Here is a 17,213-nt window from a genome sequence, read left to right on the forward strand (position 1 = left end):
TTCTTTCTTTCTTTCTTTCTTTCTTTTTCTTTCTTTCTTTCTTTCTTGGAGTGCAGTAGCTCCATCTTGGCTCACTGCAAGCTCCACCTCCCGGGTTCACGCCTTTCTCCCGCCTCAGCCTCCAGAGTACCTGAGACTACAGGCGCCCGCCACCATGCCCGGCTAATTTTGTTTTTGTATTTTTCGTAGAGATGGGGTTTCACCATGTTAACCAGGATGGTCTCCATCTCCTGACCTCGTGATCCACCCGCCTCGGCCTCCCAAAGTGCTGGGATTACAGGCATGAGCCACCGCACCCGGCAACAATTCCTTTTTAAGTGAGCAGACTAAAAACAAGTTTACAGGACACTGACAGGGTGAACGTCTCTCCTTACCTTGCCCCTGCCTACCGTGCCAACCCTTGACTTGTCCTAGTTGAATGAAGTCATTTTCCATTTTTGTGTTAATAAGCGAAGTCTGGGAGCTTACTCATGCTTGGATTGCCATGCCACCTGAGTCCACTGCATAAGTGACGGGGTCTGAGTTAAATTCTTGGCTCTTCTGTTACTGCCTGTTTGATCTTAGGTAAGCTACCAGCCTCTCTGGCCTCAGTTTGCTCACCTTGAAAATGCAAACACTATCGGTACTTTCTTTACAGAGTAGTTTTAGGGAGCAAATGAACTAATATACCCAAAGTGTATAATGCTCTTTCTGGCACAAGGTAAGTGCTCAATGAGTGATAGTTATTATGACTAGGTAATACGTGGAAAAATACAATATGGAATATATAAGATATGATAAAGTTAAAAAGAAATATTGAGAACATATCATTGGGGACCTCAGTTTTCTTAAGTGTGAAACAGGGCTGAAAATACCTATTCCAAAGGTTATTTTGATGTGGAAATATTAAATGGGGCCAGTGTTTCACTAAATGCTTGGGAAGTTATAGCCCTTATTTTTATTGCATTAACTGGCTCTGGAGCATAAAATTTTGAACTTGGTTGTTTTCTCGGATATTTCTCACCATCTGGAGTCCCACAGGCTAGGGAACTGGAATTCCTGGTGTTCTCACACCATGTGTACAGTTGTGCAGTGCACAACCTCCATGGCAGTTCTACATTTTGTCTCAAACCTAGATGTGGGTCTTATTCAGCCCTTCTCCCTGCTCCATGTCCTGTGCCCTCAGGAGAGTAACCACGCTGGGCTGCTCCTCCAGGAGCCCCTGAACTCCCCAGCACACAGTGCGGACTCCTCACCCATGGGTTCCCCACCTTCCAGGCAGGGAGCTCAGAAAAGCCTCAGCCCTGGACTGTAGGTGTGGGAGGGGGCAAGCAGGGAACTTTGGCCCCTGCTGAGTCTGAATCCATCTCCATTTCTCTCAATGATGGAAATGTGAACATGTGAGAAAGAAAAGAAGTCACCACCACCCACACTATTTGTCAAAACGGACAATGCTACTGTGTGCAGTAGAAGGTTGTTGAATTGGGGGTCCGGGAGGCCTGGATCTCGGCTTTGGTTTAGCTTGAGCCAGCACCATAACCTGGAGAAGGCACACAGACAGACGCCTCACCCTCCTGTCCTCACCTGTGAGATGAACTTACCTCTGCGTCCTGGGGAGTATTCGTGTGCCAGGGTACCATTTAGGCCTTCCACAGAGTGTTACTATGGTATTCCATGGAAAAGAATATTGTGAGATGGGAGATGTAATTATGCCACATCAAACAAAATACAACATATTTCTTCACAGACGGATTTTTAAGAGGGAGGAAGGTTTGTTATTGCCCAGACTTACTTTGCCACATTACCCTTTACATTTTTTTAATGGGACATCTGTTAACATCTTGAAGATGTCCACTAAAAGTAGCTTGGACAATGATGAGTTACACCCCTTTACAGTCCCTCTTGGTCTAAAATGATAGTGCCTCCTCAATATCAGAGAAATAACTTCAAAAAGAAAAACTAAAGTATTAGTTGGCCTGAGTAATCATTACATCAGTGAGAGTAACTGATGAAACCTGCTTCAAACCTGTTGAAGTAGCATGTGTTTATCATTCATTGGGTCAAATTAAACTTTTCGTGTATAATTTTGTTAAGATATAATAATTTTTACGTTTATACAGCATTTTAGACAGGTAACATCATTAGACCAATGACAGACAAATTAGAAGAAAATCGGACAAGACATTAAAGTTGTTAAATAATTAAAGAAGTACCTTACGGTTATATTTTATTCAAAAGTTAATTTCTGATTTGTTATGTCTTTTGAAGGTTCTAAGCTAGTGAAAGAGACTTCGTTACTTGACAGTGGTGAATAACAAATACAAAATTTCTAGATTACAGATGAAGACTCAAGCCATGCTAGATTACTAAAATTCTAAGACAAGCTTTAGTTAAAACAGGAGTCCATCATCAAGAATACCGACTTGGGGCCAGGCGCAGTGGTTCACGCCTGTAATCCCAGCACTCTGGGAGGCCAAGGCAGGTGGATCACCTGAGGTCAGGAGTTCGAGATCAGCCTGGCCAACATAGTGAAACCCGGGGTCTACTAAAAATACAAAAATCAGCCGTGCGTGGTGGCACACACCTGTTAATCCCAGCTACTTGGGAGGCTGAGGCAGGAGAATCGCTTGAACTTGGGAGGTGGAGGTTGCAAGTGAGCCAAGATCATGCCACTGTATTCCAGCCTGGCCAACAGAGTGAGACTCCGTCTCAAAAAAATAAAAATAAAAATAAAGGAATACCTACCTAATAACCCTACACTTGGATGCAGCAGGACACTTCTAACAAATTACATTGAAATTTCAATTCCAGTTTTCACTCAGTCAACTCTTCCTACTCCTCTGGCCTCTCTCAGGGAATGGTACCCAGCGTCCTGAGCCCCAGACCCAGGAAGCAGCCCAGACTCTTCCCCACCTCTCCACACACACCCAAGAAAACACAAAGCCTGGAAATTCTTTTTACCACCTCTCCAGTCAGCCCACCTCTCTCCATCATCGCTGCTGTTTCCCCTGTCCCAGGCACCATAATCTTTGCCCTGAAATATAGCTACTTCAGTGATGGCTGCACCTCCAGCCTTGCCCACATCTATCCCTTTGCCACACAGCAGTCAGGGAGATCTTTCCTACCAGAAGATGCAGTCATTTACCTTCCTATCTAAAAGCCCTTTGTGGCTCCCTGCTGCCCTGAGGATGAAGTCCAAACTCCTCAGCAAAAACATAAAAGGTCTTTTTTTTGTGTCTCTTACTTGGAATTGCTGGCTTAAAAACTGAATGCAGGCCGGGCTCAAGCCTGTAATCCCAGCACTTTGGGAGGCCGAGACGGGCGGATCACGAGGTCAGGAGATCGAGACCATCCTGGCTAACACGGTGAAACCCCATCTCTACTAAAAAAAAAAAAATACAAAAAACTAGCCAGGCGAGGTGGCGGGCGCCTGCAGTCCCAGCTACTCGGGAGGCTGAGGCAGGAGAATGGCGTGAACCCGGGAGGCGGAGCTTGCAGTGAGCTGAGATCCGGCCACTGCACTCCAGCCTGGGCAACAGAGCGAGACTCCATCTCAAAAAAAAAAAAAAAAAAAAACTGAATGCATCGGCGGGTTGTGGTGGCTCATGCCACATAATCCCAGCACTTTGGCAGGCTGAGGAGGGTGGATTACCTGAGGTCAGGAGTTCAAGACCAGCTTGACCAACATGGTGAAACCCCATCTCTACTTAAGATACAAACTTAGACCGGCATGGTGGGGGGCGCCTGTAATCCCAGCTACTTGGGAGACTGAGATGAGAGAATCGCTTGAAAGCAAGAGGCAGAGGTTGCAGTGAGCTGAGATCACGCCCTTGCACTCCAGCCTGGGCAACAAGAGCAAAACTCTGTCTCAAAAAAACAAAAATGCATTAAACATACATATTTATTATATAGTATATCCTACAAATAAATGTATAATGTATAGGCACACACATTTCCACATACAATTAAGTACAAAGAAAATATTACGGACCCCAATGTACTATGATTTGGATTTCACAAACGTTACCATTCTGTCATATTTATTTATATAATTTTAGATACTATTTTAAAGACATAAAATATTATTGATACAGCTAAACGTTCTACACCCCAGCCACAAATCCCACCTATTCCAGGCCAGACATTGCCAGAGGGAATCTACCTTTACTGTTTTCATTAACAAAGTCAATTAGCCCAGCATCCTTTGGTGAACGGTTCATCCCTTCCTTGCAAATCTAGAGTGCCTTCTCTGTCCTGTATCAGCTGTTTCTCAATGTTCAATTATATAATTCTGTTCTATTGATCTCTCTCTTTCAAGACAAGCTTCTCTTTATTATTCTTAAAAGATGACTTGCTTATTTTTGGCTCTTTATTTCAATTAGGTGTTTGTTATTTTTAGTAGAACCTGGCTACTAATTTAATGGCTTTGCACGTTATAGGGACATTCAATCTTTCTCTTATTTTCTTGAGGAAATAACTATAGTTATTTTTATTAGAATATGTTCATTTGTCTATGGGTTCAGATTTATCAACACCATTTATATTGTTTTAATAAACTCTGTAAGTTTTTCTAGTTGATTCATTTATGCTTTTATCTTTATTATTACCTTTCATTTACTTTCAGAGAGTTTATGCTTTTATTGTTTTTCCAACTTCTTTTTGTTTTTTGTTTATGATTACTATTTGTATTGATATATAACATTTGTGCCTATTTTGGGGGTACATGTGGCATTTTGATACAAGTGTACAATGTATAATGATCAAATCAGGTAATTGAAATAACAATAACCTCAAACATTTATATTTATCTTTTCTTTGTGTTGTAAACTTTCCAATTCTGTTCTTCAAGCTATTTTGAAATATATAATAAATAATTATGATCTCCCTACTGTACCATCAAATACTATAACTTACTCCTTATATCTAACTGTATTTTTGTATCCTTTTACCAACTTCTTTTCATCCTCTTCTTAGCCTCTAGTAGCCACTATTGCTTTTCAACTTCTTGGGATAAATGCTTAACTGGTTAATTTTTAGTCTCTTGTTTTTAATATAAGCATTTATCATATTTAGGGTTACAAATGTCCCTATAAACATCAGTTTAACTGTATAAGTTGTGGTGTGAACTGTCTGCAATTTCTATTTTTCTTAATATTTTGTAACTATCAATTTGAATTCTTTTTTAACCCATCAATTATTTACAAGTATTTTTAGCTTCCTAGTGAATAGAATTTCTTAAAATTATCTTTTAGTCATTAATTTATAATCTTACTTCATCTTAGTTAGAAGACATAAATTGGGTTATATCGTTTTCTTGATGTTTATTTAGACTTACTTTGTAATCAAGTATATAGACAATGTTTATAAGTGTTCTTTACTTAAAATATGAAGATGCTTTTTTGTTGGAAATGGATTATTTTATATTGGGTGGACATTCTAAATACGTTCATCATATGAAGCTTTATAAATGCATTATGTAAAACATTTATATCTTTAGAAAATTTTTATCTCCATTTTTCAGTAACTCATAGAGATGTGTTCAACCTTCCACTATAATGTTGGATTCACTTTTTATTCAGGCAATTTTTGCATTACATATTTTTAGGCCGTCTGATTCAAGATTGTTAGAACTTCCATGTGACTAGTGTTTATGTGTAAGAAAAGACTCCCCTTATCTCTAATGCAGTTGATTTTGTCTGATATTCAAGTCACTATATCAGCCTTCTTTTCTTTTTTGCCCACTGTATCTTTTTTCATGCCACTACTTTAAACATTTCTGTATCATATTTTGGATGGATCTCTGAAAAATAACTTATAATTGAGTTTTTTTATTTGATTGTTTTATTGCAGTGTGAGAATCTTTGTCATTTAATAAAACAGTGTAATACATTTACACTTAGAACTACTGGCATATCTGAACACTTTACTACCTTCTAATTTTTAAATTACCATTCTCTATTTATTTTCCTCCTTTTTTGCTTTTTATTGAATTACGTGGGAATTTTGTTTTCTTTCGATTTGTTCAAAAGTTGTACATTCTTTCTCTACTTCTCAGTTCATTATCCTTATATTTTTAGCAGACTTATTCAACATAGTTTTATCAACCTCTCTGCCTTCTTCAAACAATGAAAGGATCTTAGATCTTCCTTTTAATCTTCTTCACGTGGTTTTTTTGCTATGTTTCTAATTCTCAGGGTGTTAGTTCACCTATCTGCTGCCTTAATAATTCTCTTTCATGGCTTTTTGCTTCTTTGCCTGTCTTGTAATTTTCTTATTATGAGTTCTTCCTTGATGAACCCTCTTTATTGAAGTTTTCTTGAATAGTCTGAGTGGTCCTAAGAATAGTGTTCTATTGGCTTCTCCCAGGAGAATAGTGAGTTCTGGACCACTTTATGTTAATTTCTCAGTTTGGGATTATCACACTATGCATATAAACTCAGAATTTATACTCATGTTTAGTGCAGACTTGGCATTTAGATTTCTCAAAGGATATTGTCTGATTTTTAAAGATTCACTTAGAGCCTGAGACAAACCCTGTGCTTTCTTACCATGTCTGCAAAGTAGGAGATAAAGTTTATTATTATTATTATAAACTTGGAAGCTCTTTGAGGATCATGGCTATGTAGAAGGGATCTCAATTACAGCCACCCACTTCATGCAATGCCAAAGATACATCTCCTTTCCTCCAGTTCCATTAGGGCAATAAAACCTTAGTCCCAGCTCACAGCCGCATGTCTGATGGCCCCAGCCTTCAGCAAGGCTGCTAGAGGCTGCTGAGGGTGAGAGGGGTACTATGACTAGATGTATATTATTATTGGCATCAAGGGACTTCCACCTACTTCTGTTATTAAACTGTATGTGTAGATTCTACTAAACATTTCCATGTTATTTAACAAGGGATGAAAATCCATATTAGTGTACCATAACATAAAAATCAGATTCTGAGTGCATTATTCTCCTTTTCCTGTTTCCTCCTAATCTTTCCTCCCTTTCTACTCCTGACCTCCACTTAAACTATTTTATGCTCATTCTCTCAACTCCCAGGTCTCCCCTTAGAAGCCAGGTGGAGTAACAGCTCTATGAAGTTTGAGAAAACCTGCCCACTTACTGATTCCTTGTGGTTAAGCCATGTGGCTTTGAGTAGAAAAAAAGGAAAAAAAAAAAAAAGATTCAGGCAAAAATGGGGATAGAAAAGAGCAAATCATCAAAGAAACTTAAACATATCATCAAATGTATTTTTGGTGAGTCCTCAGCTCCTAAGTAGAGTAAATCTCTCAGTAACATTTCAGAATCAAACAAGGCATCATCTTTGGAATGATCCTGTCAAATTGGTAAAAAACCAAACTAATTTATATCTCCAAATCAGCTTTGCTTCCTTTCTATTTGAGGGGTAAAAAAAAAAAATCCTTGGACTAAGAATATCCCTCACCAAGAGAAAAGAAGCAGAAAGCACTGATAATTAGATGCAAAGAACATTCCCCCAAATGTTCTTAACTTTCATAGCCAGATACTTTTCTAAATGTTTTCTCACATTTTCTAGGCAAGCATTTTCTGACATTTCCTCTTGTTGAGACAGTTTCCTTTCAGTGATTCTTTCTGCAGTAACTTTAAGAGGCAGTCTCCAACAGTTTCCCTCTGCAGGTGGCTTTCCTTCTTGGGATAATTTGCCAATGGCAATTGCATTCCTTATATACTCAGTGACCTACCAGTCTGCCCTGAGTCCCACAGAGTAAATACTCAAACTCTCCCCTGAGGATCAGTTTTCTTTAATTTTCAATTTTTTAAATCTCTTCATCCAGCTGTATTACTTTTGACCATCAAGTCTAGGTGAGATCGACAGATGCTGACAGTTGTTACAGCTGCTGCTAACCACTGGTTACCTTAGAAATGGAGGTAAAACAAACACAGGAATTCCAAGGAACCATACCTCACCTCTAGGTTTCTGAAAACATCGTAGAGTAAATAAATCGCAACTCTTACTCCCATCTATCAGGCTGATTTTGTGGCTGGATTTACAAGAAGCAGCAGAGGAAAGAGAGACAGTAGCAGGGGAGAAACGAAAGTCAGTTGTTACCAATAGTTCGGAGACGGAAAGCTCTGAGCTTCCATTAAGCAGTTTGATTTATAGCTTCGGATATTATGTGCAAGAGCGCCCACAACCCAAAGTGTTTTGTGTCTTGACCTGTAAAAAATAAGTCTATTAACCCTAATCAATCTCCTATTATGCTGAGGTGGCTGAAATCTAGCAAGCAAAAGGGTGACTGAGGTCTTGCAGCCCAGGAAGTAACCATCGTCTTTGGTAATCTGCAGTGACTGGGGTCTTTGCAGAAGCAAAATGATCGTTCAGAGTAAGGCACTTGGGGAGGGGCTTTCATCTTTTAATGAGAAAATGGAGGATTGTTTTCATTTTTAATTGCTGAGGCTAATTAAGGCCTGGGGCTCTTGTGTGAACCTGGACCCTTGCAGATGCGCGTTCACAGACACCTCTGCCTGTGCTTCACCCCAGCTGTGGGTAACTCGCCTGCCCTGACTTCCTGCTGTAATTAGTAAGGGCTTCTATTCCGATTAAGTACTTTATTACAGAAGCTAATTATGAAGTCTAGCTGGTTCGCTGTGCCTTAGGAGGGATTTCCTTGTGCTTTGTGTGGGGAATTCTAAGGGTGGGTGTTGTTTTAACCTTTGAAGGGCAAAATAGAAATTGACATATTGCACGGATGGTCAAATGTTAATATGGGCATGGAAAATGGAAATATTTTAAATCCACACCAGGAAAACCAAGCAAACAAAGCTTCTTTTTAACTAAGATTTGGAGAGGGGGTTAGAAAGGAAATAAATGCTATCACTCTATCAACACCTACAAACTGTTATAACAGATACGTACTGAATCCCCAAACAAACCCAACCCTAGGTTGCAGAATCTGTACTTTGCCTTATGTATTGGTCCAGAGTGAAACTGTGTAGTAGAAGGTTTACAGCAGTGACCACATATTTTTTCCTTGCAATATTCTGTTCATTCGTGTGTATGTTTTAAGGGTCACTGAGTCTTTCTAACTCAAATTTAAAACATTATGTGTGAGTGTAGTTGGGAAGCAGGGTAAAATGAGCTAATGACTGAAATAACCCAGCCTGTTCCTTTTACCAAATTTGGGGCAAGAGTGAAGTGGAGACTCCTAGATCTTGCCTCCTGTGGCAAGGAGGACTCTTTCTCCCTCCACTCCTGTGAGCCGCCTTGGTTACCTCTTGTGCTTAGGGATGGGCACACCTATTGAACAGCATACCTTTGTGATGGAAATCCAAGAAAGAGACTCTAGTAGGCCCTGGAAGCAGGTTTGAGGCTGTCTTGACAGATAATTTCCTGTGTCAGGTACCTAGAGCTTAGTGGGGTTGGGATGAGGGGAGGTTGCTGTAGGTGGACATGAACCTTTGGCCCTGGGGACTCCTCAGTCCATGAGGATTGTGTCAAGAGGAGAAAGAGTGAGCCTGTTAAATCTCCAGGTACAGGGCAAGGTCCTGGGTGCCCAGCTCTAAGGGTGATACTATAAATAACATTAAAAATTAGGTGATATATGTTCATTCATTTATTCATCAAATGTATTTTGACTTTCTACAATGTCTTATGAACTATTCTGGGTACCAAGAATATGTAGGTGGCTAATTACGCAAGATGATGTGAACACTTTTTAAATAAACTTTCCAGAACTTATACAATCAAATGAATGCAGTTACTGCTTCCATTATTGTGGAACTATTACTCTCATTAGAAATTTTGCTTCAGATTTAGAATATATGTAAGAAGACTATGTATAGGTATATAATGTATGTGTGTATATATGTGTGTGCATCTGTGTGTATAATATTCAGAGATTTTAAGGGTCCCCCCTTTCTCTTTATAGATGAAGAAACTGAAGTTCAGGAATGGTAAATGTTCTGATCAAGGGTGTTCTGCTGGAGTGGTGATTGATCTCAAGCTTCCTGCAAGCCTGTTGACTACAGCATTGATCAGTTCGCCTAAGTTTCCTGACTGTAAATATCATGGCTGATTCTAACATCGTGTACAAACCCTGTCATTCAGAGAGATGGTGCTACAAATTGTTTTGCAATTTCAGTTGTGTTCAAATCAACCAAGTATAAATCAGAATGTCATCAAGGCTATGAGCTCCACCTCTCTAAATCTGGGTATTCCACGTCCGAGAAGGGTTTTGTGCCTGAGAGGTTCATATCTGCAACTGTCTCAAGGCTCTAACTTTTCATAAACACTATTACAAACTAGTTTAGGTTGTACAAGAGAAGACTTTCTTTTAAAAATCAAAAATATAGGTTTTGGTTCATCTTTGCAAGGTGGGGGAAAAAACAGAATAAAGAAGTCTAGCCCTCCCAGATGACCTCAATATTTGAAATGACCCATGCAAGCACTTTCACTGAGAAGTGAATAAAACTAGGAGAAATTGCTGCCAGATTTAGTGTACAATAGGTTTGATTTTGTTGCTTCACAACTTTTTTTCTCATCAAACAGTAGAGTGGACTTCGAAGTGGAGAAGATCCTGTCAAAACTTCACTCACACTCCTTAATTCAGAGGAGTGAGGGCAGGTAGTGGGGCAAAGAGCCATGATACACAAAGTGCAGGCCACTGCCCCCCACTTCAACCTGACCTAATCCATCATGGGAGTTCACATTGCCTCAGCCAAAATAAATAGAGAGACATCCTTCTGCACAATGGAGACTTTTCTAGCTGTGATTGCCTACTCATCACCTCTCAACATCCACTCACACCCCCAAGTTACTGAATGCCTAATATAAATGCATAGCAAAATGTAAATTTTCTGTTTTTCTGTCATCTGGGACTACAGAATTTGGGCAGGAACCCCTACACACACACCAATTTTTGACAGAACATATTATCATTCTTATTGCTTAAGAAAGCAAAGAACTCCCTCTACAAGAATAGGACCAAAAAAGAAAAATTTAAAGACTTAGAAAAGATGTCGCATTCAAAGAATGGTACCTCACTGAAAAATGGAAGCAAATCCTTCTCTGTTAAGTAAATTTGCTACAAGAAAGAGCAGAAAGTTTTAGAAAACTGCTAATCTGTGGGCTTAATTTTCAAGTGCCTATTAAATTTATCAATCCTCATTAAGCATTCCTGAGGAGAAAATCATCTCCAAGCAAGAAAGATGGGCATTAAGAGATAAGATTACTGGATTAAAAATCACTACGTTAGCTACAAACAGAAGATTAGATTCTGTAGAAAATTGAATTAAATAGGTGACAAATCCCGGACATTTATCCAATGCTCATAGGCAAAAAATGGAATAGGTAAAAGTTGGGAAAGGTCAGAAAGGTGGAGGAGTCAGATCTATAAGATACTACTAGGAATATTAGGACAGACTGAGAAAATTGATAGAAAATAAAATGAGTATTAATGTAGCCACTTAGACATAGTCTCCAAGTTATACAGATTCTATCACTTCCTACCATTTCTGATGCCACATCTTCCTCATACTTCTATTCTTTATTTGTTTCATTTGTCTATTGGCTAGAGTACTTTTTCTAGTAAACGCCTAGAATGTGTCCAACAGTATCCCCATCTCACCAGAAACGTAATGTGCATTTATCTCCTGGGCTACTGCTGTGTGTCACGATCCATACCAAGAGTTGGACCTATAGCCTCAGCCTGGGCATCCATTTCAAGACGTGACATTGAGTCCCTGGTTTTAATTCCCTCCTCTCCTCCATCCTGAACTCCCACTGACATCTCCAAAAAAATATGAAAACAGGAAAATGTGAATGAGAGTGTATTGGAAAAAAAAGATATATGTCATCAAGGGATCCCAGAATTTTGGGGAACTGAGGTGGGAAGATCACTTGAGCCCAGGAGTTTAAGACCAGCCTGGGTAACATAGTGAGACCCTATCTCTGCAAAAGATAAAAAGTAAAAATTAGTCAGGTGTGGTGGTACACACCTGTAATCCCAGCTACTCAGGAGACTGAGGTGGGAGGATTACTTGTGCCTATGAGTCTGAGGCTGCAGTGAGCCATGATCATGCCACTATACTCTAATCTGGTGACAAAGCAGGATATATATGTGGAGAACATCTGTAAGTTACAGGTAAACATGGGACCAAACTCAGACAGGTACACAAATGTCAGTACATCGCAAGAAATACCCATCTGGAGAACAAGCAGACAGCAGTAATGCTCCCTCACACAGACACCCAAAACAAACAAATAAAGGAGGGACTGCAACAGCTGGAGAGCGAATAACTCACACTAAATGAATTGTTCCAAGGAATAAGGGCCAGTGTTCCTTCTATACTTCACTCACTCAAAGAAACACAAGTGTACTACATACAGAAAAAGAAAACCACCTAAGATCAGGAAAGACTGAAGATTAACAAATTTAAAAACAATGGCAATGGTCATCAGCACATCAGGTACAACACAAAACACTGATTAATGGATTAGGCTGTGGCAAACCTACCATGTTTAACACTAGGAGTAAATCATGTTTTAAGCAGCTGCATAATATAACAAAATTATTTTTATTAGTACTCATGAAATAAAACGATGAGCCAGGCGCGGTGGCTCACATCTATAATCCCAGCACTTTGGGAGACTGAGGCAGGGAGATCATTTGAGGTCAGGAGTTTGAAACCAGCATAGCCAACCTGGTGAAACCCTGTCTCTACTAAAAATACAAAAGTTAGTTGGTCGTGGTCGTGGGCGCCTGTAATCCCCTCTACTCGGGAGGCTTAGGCAGGAGAATCACTTGATCCTGGGAGGCAGAGGTCACAATGAGCCGAGATTGTGCCATTGCGCTCCAGTCTGGGCAACAGAGCAAGACTCCATCTTCAAAAAAAAAAAAAAAGGAAAGAAATAAAATAATGATAATAACTAGAAAATAAATCATAAGTCACAATGAAATTATTCTTTTATTTCACATCATAGAATCCCAGTAAAAATACATTAAAAATAAGTATTATAGTACAAGAAAGGGAAAATGAATTACACATTTTAAAATTACATTAGTGCATTTTTAAAGGGGGGATAAAACACATGATTAACAATTCTTACATTGCTATTATGTAAACCCTAATTGAGCAATTTAATGAATGGATAGTGGGGCAGTGGGAATTGGGTTTCTTGCTGTTGGAGAGGAGGTTACTAATAAACGAGGGGAGGAGGCTTGAATTATTCAGTAGAGTAGGAGATGTCAGTGTGAACTCATGTTTAGATTTATTTAGATACAGATCATTGTAGACAGAAACATTTACATATATGTGTATATATATATATAAGTTATGCATATTCATATTTCCTCATTCTGTAAGCTGAGAGAGCCTAGAAGCAGTGACATCCCTGCAACAATGAACACACCTAGTGCCCAGATCTTGGTTTCTAATACCATTTTCTAATAAAAGAAACCAGTGCTTTTGGGAGAAACGGCTAATTCTAGAACTCAGGCATAAAATGTACAAAATGAGCCCAGAGTGTCTGGTAGTACAAGAAAGTGAGGCCATTCTCAAAAGAAAAATAAATGATGGATGTCAAAGGGATATAGGAGTCCACTGGAAAACAGCATCTGGTGGTCTAAGCTGGAATAATTTGAGCAATCAAATAAATAAAGTAGTATAATATTATAACCCCAAGTACAAAATAAATGTTCAGGAGTCAATGCCAATACAAATAAACAATCAAATAAATAAATAATTTGAAAAGAATAGACAAATCTCCCATGTATAAGAATTCCAAGTAATTCAGGGAGATACTCCACCCTCAACAAGGTGGAGCATAACTCCCCACTCCTGAAGTAGAGACTGTGTATAGCATCTTCCTTCCAAAGAGTGTAGAATGGAAGAGGAGAAAAAGAGTAAATTTACCATAGATGAACCTGGCAGAAACAACCTCAGCCACATGATCAAAGTCAACATCAATAGTGGTAAGTAAAGTTGACAGTATCAGCAGTAATGAGTGAAGCTGGATATGATGTGATGAAAATGGCACTTTACCTCTGTAATTTTTCTACTCAAAACACATAAGCCTAGTTAATCATGAGAAAAGCATCAGAAATATCCCAATTGGAAAACATTCTACAAAATACCTGATCAGTAACCCTTAAAGCAATCAGGACTGTCAAAAACAAGAGAAGGCTGAGAAACTGGAACAGCTAAGAACCTAAGGAGACATGATAACTAAATTTGTTTGTTTGTTTGTTTGTTTGTTTTTTGAGATGGACTTTCACTCTTGTTGCCCAGGCTGGAGTGCAATGGTGTGATCTCGGCTCACCACTTGCCTCCCAGATTCAAGAGATTATCCTGCCTCAGCTTCCTGAGTAGCTGGGATTACAGGCATGCACCACCATGCCTGGCTAATTTTGTATTTTTAATAGAAACGGGGTTTCTCCATATTGGTCAGACTGGCCTCAAACTCCCAACGTCAGGTGATCCGCCCACCTCAGCCTCCCAAAGTGCTGGGATTACAGGTGTAAGCCACTGCACCTGGCCATGATAACTAAATATTATGTGGCATCCTGGATGGGATCATGGAATAGAGAAAAAGACATTAGGGAAAAATGGAGGAAATCTGAATAAAGTATGTGCTTTACTTAATAACAATGTACCAATATTGGTTCATTAATTGTAACAAATAGATGATATGAATAGAAAATGTTAATAATAAAGCATATTGGGTGGGGAGTATGTGGTAACTCTTTGTACTGTCTTCATAGGTTTAAGTAAAGCTAAACTATTTTAAAATTAAGACTGTATTAAAACACAGGAAGAGATAGTTTTTAAAAAGACTGCATTTTGCAAGGCTTAAAAAATGACTTGCACATCAAATGGCAGATATAAATAACTCAAGTTCAGTTTCTTCCTCTTCACAATCATTATGCTGCTATTGTTTATTTCCAATATAATGTTTACATTCAGGAATAGCCAGTACTATTAAAAGTTGGAGAGACAAAGAAAACGCAAATAATTCTGAAAGTTACTACCTAGCTCTCAAAACAAATGTGTATACAGTTTTGCGTATACGTTAAGCTTATCCAGTTACGCACTTAATGATGAGGATATGTTTTGAGAAACGTTTTCATTAGGCAGTTTAATCATTGTGTGAACATTATACTGTATAGCCTATTGCTCCTAAACTACAAACCTGAACAGCATGTGACCTGAATACTGTCGGCAATGATAACACAACAATAAGCATTTGTGCATCTAAATACTGCTAAACATAGAAGAAATGCAGTAAAAAATGTGATATACCAAAGGAATATAAATCATTCTACTATAAAGACACATGCACACATATGTTTATTGCAGCACGATTTACAATAGCAAAAACATGGGACCAACCAAAATGCCCATCAATGATAGACTGGATAAAGAAAATGTGGTGCATATACACCATGGAATACTGTGCACCCACAAAAAGGAATGAGATCATGTCTTTTTCACAGACATGAATGAAGCTGGAAGCCATCATCCTCAGCAAACTAACACAGGAACAAAATACCAAACACCACGAGTTCTCACTCATGACTGGGAGTTGAACGATGAGAACACATGGACACAGGGAGGGGAACTACACATACTGGGTCTGGTCAGAGTGTGGCAGACCAGGGGAGGGAGAGCATTAGGACAAATAGCTAGTGCATACAGGGCTTAAAACCTAGATGATGGGTTGATAGGTGCAGCAAACTACCATGGCACATGTATACCTATGTAGTAAACCTATACGTTCTGCACTTGTATCCCAGAACTTAAGGTAAAATTTATGAAAACTTACGGCTTCTGTTCTTATCATAATTTCCTTACCAGGCAGCAGACTATTTAAAGAAAAAATAATAATATTGTAAAGTTTATAACATATGTAGTTGTAAAAATGTGGCAAAAGGTGGTGAGTAGGTAAGTAGGATTATACTGTTAGAGTACTGTATTTGTGAAGTAGAAAATAAGAAGTAGAAAGTGTTAAGTTTGAATGAGAGGTGGGAAGTAGGAAAGGAAACCGCAAAGTTTCAGGTGTGAAGTGAAAATTAGAAGAAGTAGGAAGGGTCACTATGAAATGTGAAATGGTGCCATATTGACTGTAAAAGACTGATACATTAATGACACCAATTTTTAGATCTAAAAAAAAATCACTAAATTTTTTTGAAGACATATTTTAGAAGACAATGCAAAAACTAAAATAGGAGAGTAAAAAATGTTTAAATTACCCCAAAGAAGGCAAGAAAAAAGCGACAGAGTACCAAAATCAGGAAGAGTAAATGGGGAGAAAAGCAAAATAGCATACTTAACTGCTAATATCAATATCACTGTAATAAATTAAAGATATATATTGCAAACCTTATTGTAAACACCAAAAAAGAAGTATAACTAATAAACCAACAGTAAAAAAATACTCAATCCAAAAGAAAGAAGAAAACAACAATTTAAAAAAGAAAATAACAATAAGCAAAATAATAGAAAACAAAGAGTGAGAAGATAATTTTTTTATTCATCTGAATAGTCAGGTGAACTTTCACTTATGTAGATTTTAATTTTTTCAAATTCTAACCAGAAGCTAAATACAATTGAGAATTGGTAAGCACTATTGTTACTCCAAAGGAGTAGGATCATTTAGATTTATTCCAATAAAAGCAAAGTTTTTCTTCATTTAAAAGAAAAAAAAAAACCACACTTCTATATGATAGTCTTTCATGATGTTAATTGCATAAAATAGGAAGGTAAATGTAAATCCAAACCAATAATTTAACATTTCAATTAACATTTAGCATTCTCTGCAAGGGTAGGGGGAAAAAGACAACACCCAACTATATATAAAACAGTGTATGTCATATAACTATATTATAATATTATGTAATATTAGTTACATATGACACTGATGAGTAGAAAACCAGAGTGACTACAACACTAGAGAAAATAGACATGAGAACAAAAATTATCACCTTGGGTAAAAGAGACATTTCATAATGATAAATGAATCAATTCATCAAAGAGATACAACAATCCTAAATTAGCATACATTCAATGATAGCTTTAAAATGCATTTTAAAACTTTAATAACTGAAAATAAAATAAATTCATAATTTCTGTTGGAGATTTAACATTCAATAGCCAAGTAAGAACAAATCAAAAATCGGTAAGGATATAGGATACTTGAATAAAAAGATTAACCGATCAGATAGAATTGACATTTGTAGAACACTCCACCAAATAACTGCAGAATACATATT

At 38.1% G+C, this 17,213-nt stretch overlaps 1 long non-coding RNA gene across 1 annotated transcript in view; it reads left to right on the top strand.

Moving 5' to 3' along the window:
* Positions 1–10,796, top strand: part of LOC111523478 — a 37,729-nt gene extending 26,933 nt beyond the window's left edge. The window contains exon 2 of the long non-coding RNA XR_002725534.1: positions 9,873–10,796. This is a non-coding gene — a long non-coding RNA (uncharacterized LOC111523478). The remainder of the gene's footprint in view (positions 1–9,872) is intronic.
* The last annotated feature ends 6,417 nt before the right edge of the window (positions 10,797–17,213 follow it).

The sequence above is a fragment of the Piliocolobus tephrosceles genome, chromosome 16 (assembly GCF_002776525.5).
Source record: "Piliocolobus tephrosceles isolate RC106 chromosome 16, ASM277652v3, whole genome shotgun sequence".
Taxonomy (NCBI): domain Eukaryota; kingdom Metazoa; phylum Chordata; class Mammalia; order Primates; family Cercopithecidae; genus Piliocolobus; species Piliocolobus tephrosceles.